Below are 5,077 nucleotides of genomic sequence, written 5' to 3'. Positions count from 1 at the left end.
TTTTTTTAGTTTAATCATCAAAAATTTCCTGAATATTTGATTCAAACATGAAGCATAAGACAGTAGACACATTTGATGTTAAATGAAAAGATTATACCTTGACCATGTATATTCCTAATGTCCATCAAGAAATTTGAACATACCGAGAGGTAATTACTCAATACACAAACCTATGATTGCTATATGCCAAATGAGACATAATTTCTAGTATTAAATTATATTTTTAACAAACTTATTAATCTGTTGCTAGTGCAATACCTATAACTATTAAATTATCCAATATCCTTTTAAGGTTTAAACTCGTTTGTCACACTAACAATTGAGGATAGTTAAATCTACAATTCAGCAATCAAAATCTACAGTTATTAAGTTTTTAAAAATGTTTAGACACTATATGTATTATTTACATCAATGTTATTTTTTTATTGTAATATCATTTCATATTCATTGTACTTTATTATTTATTAAATTTGATCATTTGATCTAGTGCATCATTTATCAATAACTTAAAAATTATTTATTTTAGTAAAGAATTGCTTTAGTTTTATATATTCTTATGTTATTTCACAAGTACCTATCAACTTCTCTTGAATAAATTCTCCATTTAGTCTATAAAGAATTGGTGTATTATTATATATAATTATGCTATAACCCGTGAAAGAGTAGATTTAAAATGTTGATGGATTTAAACCATAGTTCTGCTGCAATATTAAAAGGTCTATAATATTCCAATTTAAACAACAGAAACATCATTCATATATAAATGAATATATTTGAATGATTATTTTTTTTAAACATTGTTTTACTTGTTGATTATTGTAGTATTATTTAATATTGTAAGTTCACAATAAAAATCATTTAGTCTGATCAGTAATCCTATTGTGCCAACCCATAAAATAACTTTTATTTGTATATGTTTATACCAACATAACGTTAATGTTATATATTTCTCATTATATCTAATGTTTTTTTCTTTTTTTTTTTTTAGTTTAATCATCAAAAAATTCCTGAATATTTGATTCAAGCATGAAGCATCTGACAGTAGAAACATTTGATGTTAAATGAAAAGAATATACCTTGACCATGTATATTCCTAATGTCCATCAAGAAATTTGAACATACCGAGAGGTAATTACTCAATACACAAACCTATGATTGCTATATGCCAAATGAGACATAATTTCTAGTATTAAATTATAATTTTAACAAACTTATTAATCTGTTGCTAGTGCAATGCCTATGACTATTAAATTATCCAATATCCTTTTAAGGTTTAAACTCTTTTGTCACACTAACAATTGAGGATAGTTAAATCTACAATTCAGCCATCAAAATCTATAGTTATTAAGCTTTTAAAAATGTATAGACACTAGATGTATTATTTACATCAATGTTATTTTTTTATTGTAATATCATTACATATTCATTGTACTTTATTATTTATTAAATTTGATCATTTGATCTAGTGCATCATTTATCAATAACTTAAAAATTATTTATTTTAGTAAAGAATTGCTTTAGTTTTATATATTCTTATGTTATTTCACAAGTACCTATCAACTTCTCTTGAATAAATTCTCCATTTAGTCAATAAAGAATTGGTGTATTATTATATATAATTATGCTATAACCCGTGAAAGTGAAGATTTAAAATGTTGATGGATTTTAACCATAGTTCTGCTGCAATTTTTAAAAGGTCTGTAATATTCCAATTTAAACAACAGAAACATCATTCATATATAAATGAATATATTTGAATGATTATTTTTTTTAAACATTGTTTTACTTGTTGATTATTGTAGTATTATTTAATATTGTAAGTTCACAATAAAAATCATTTAGTCTGATCAGTAATCCTATTGTGCCAACCCATAAAATAACTTTTATATGTATATGTTTATACCAACATAAAGTTAATGTTATATATTTCTCATTATATCTAATGTTTTTTTCTTTTTTTTTTTTTAGTTTAATCATCAAAAAATTCCTGAATATTTGATTCAAACATGAAGCATAAGACAGTAGACACATTTGATGTTAAATGAAAAGATTATACCTTGACCATGTATATTCCTAATGTCCATCAAGAAATTTGAACATACCGAGAGGTAATTACTCAATACACAAACCTATGATTGCTATATGCCAAATGAGACATAATTTCTAGTATTAAATTATATTTTTAACAAACTTATTAATCTGTTGCTAGTGCAATACCTATAACTATTAAATTATCCAATATCCTTTTAAGGTTTAAACTCGTTTGTCACACTAACAATTGAGGATAGTTAAATCTACAATTCAGCTATCAAAATCTACAGTTATTAAGTTTTTTAAAAATGTTTAGACACTATATGTATTATTTACATCAATGTTATTTTTTTATTGTAATATCATTTCATATTCATTGTACTTTATTATTTATTAAATTTGATCATTTGATCTAGTGCATCATTTATCAATAACTTAAAAATTATTTATTTTAGTAAAGAATTGCTCTAGTTTTATATATTCTTATGTTATTTCACAAGTACCTATCAACTTCTCTTGAATAAATTCTCCATTTAGTCAATAAAGAATTGGTGTATTATTATATATAATTATGCTATAACCCGTGAAAGTGAAGATTTAAAATGATGATGGATTTTAACCATAGTTCTGCTGCAATTTTTAAAAGGTCTATAATATTCCAATTTAAACAACAGAAACATAATTCATATATAAATGAATATATTTGAATGATTATTTTTTTTAAACATTGTTTTACTTGTTGATTATTGTAGTATTATTTAATATTGTAAGTTCACAATAAAAATCATTTAGTCTGATCAGTAATCCTATTGTGCCAACCCATAAAATAACTTTTATATGTATATGTTTATACCAACATAAAGTTAATGTTATATATTTCTCATTATATCTAATGTTTTTTTCTTTTTTTTTTTTTAGTTTAATCATCAAAAAATTCCTGAATATTTGATTCAAACATGAAGCATAAGACAGTAGACACATTTGATGTTAAATGAAAAGATTATACCTTGACCATGTATATTCCTAATGTCCATCAAGAAATTTGAACATACCGAGAGGTAATTACTCAATACACAAACCTATGATTGCTATATGCCAAATGAGACATAATTTCTAGTATTAAATTATATTTTTAACAAACTTATTAATCTGTTGCTAGTGCAATACCTATAACTATTAAATTATCCAATATCCTTTTAAGGTTTAAACTCGTTTGTCACACTAACAATTGAGGATAGTTAAATCTACAATTCAGCTATCAAAATCTACAGTTATTAAGTTTTTTAAAAATGTTTAGACACTATATGTATTATTTACATCAATGTTATTTTTTTATTGTAATATCATTTCATATTCATTGTACTTTATTATTTATTAAATTTGATCATTTGATCTAGTGCATCATTTATCAATAACTTAAAAATTATTTATTTTAGTAAAGAATTGCTCTAGTTTTATATATTCTTATGTTATTTCACAAGTACCTATCAACTTCTCTTGAATAAATTCTCCATTTAGTCAATAAAGAATTGGTGTATTATTATATATAATTATGCTATAACCCGTGAAAGTGAAGATTTAAAATGATGATGGATTTTAACCATAGTTCTGCTGCAATTTTTAAAAGGTCTATAATATTCCAATTTAAACAACAGAAACATCATTCATATATAAATGAATATATTTGAATGATTATTTTTTTTAAACATTGTTTTACTTGTTGATTATTGTAGTATTATTTAATATTGTAAGTTCACAATAAAAATCATTTAGTCTGATCAGTAATCCTATTGTGCCAACCCATAAAATAACTTTTATTTGTATATGTTTATACCAACATAAAGTTAATGTTATATATTTCTCATTATATCTAATGTTTTTTTCTTTTTTTTTTTTTAGTTTAATCATCAAAAAATTCCTGAATATTTGATTCAAACATGAAGCATAAGACAGTAGACACATTTGATGTTAAATGAAAAGATTATACCTTGACCATGTATATTCCTAATGTCCATCAAGAAATTTGAACATACCGAGAGGTAATTACTCAATACACAAACCTATGATTGCTATATGCCAAATGAGACATAATTTCTAGTATTAAATTATATTTTTAACAAACTTATTAATCTGTTGCTAGTGCAATACCTATAACTATTAAATTATCCAATATCCTTTTAAGGTTTAAACTCGTTTGTCACACTAACAATTGAGGATAGTTAAATCTACAATTCAGCTATCAAAATCTACAGTTATTAAGTTTTTTAAAAATGTTTAGACACTATATGTATTATTTACATCAATGTTATTTTTTTATTGTAATATCATTTCATATTCATTGTACTTTATTATTTATTAAATTTGATCATTTGATCTAGTGCATCATTTATCAATAACTTAAAAATTATTTATTTTAGTAAAGAATTGCTCTAGTTTTATATATTCTTATGTTATTTCACAAGTACCTATCAACTTCTCTTGAATAAATTCTCCATTTAGTCAATAAAGAATTGGTGTATTATTATATATAATTATGCTATAACCCGTGAAAGTGAAGATTTAAAATGATGATGGATTTTAACCATAGTTCTGCTGCAATTTTTAAAAGGTCTATAATATTCCAATTTAAACAACAGAAACATCATTCATATATAAATGAATATATTTGAATGATTATTTTTTTTAAACATTGTTTTACTTGTTGATTATTGTAGTATTATTTAATATTGTAAGTTCACAATAAAAATCATTTAGTCTGATCAGTAATCCTATTGTGCCAACCCATAAAATAACTTTTATTTGTATATGTTTATACCAACATAAAGTTAATGTTATATATTTCTCATTATATCTAATGTTTTTTTCTTTTTTTTTTTTTAGTTTAATCATCAAAAAATTCCTGAATATTTGATTCAAACATGAAGCATAAGACAGTAGACACATTTGATGTTAAATGAAAAGATTATACCTTGACCATGTATATTCCTAATGTCCATCAAGAAATTTGAACATACCGAGAGGTAATTACTCAATACACAAACCTATG

This window comes from Diuraphis noxia, unplaced genomic scaffold (assembly GCF_037042655.1).
Source record: "Diuraphis noxia isolate RWA-SAM2 unplaced genomic scaffold, SU_Dnox_SAM2 contig0001, whole genome shotgun sequence".
Classification (NCBI taxonomy): domain Eukaryota; kingdom Metazoa; phylum Arthropoda; class Insecta; order Hemiptera; family Aphididae; genus Diuraphis; species Diuraphis noxia.
The sequence above is the reverse complement of the archived record's forward strand: the minus strand, read 5'-3'. Positions refer to the sequence as shown.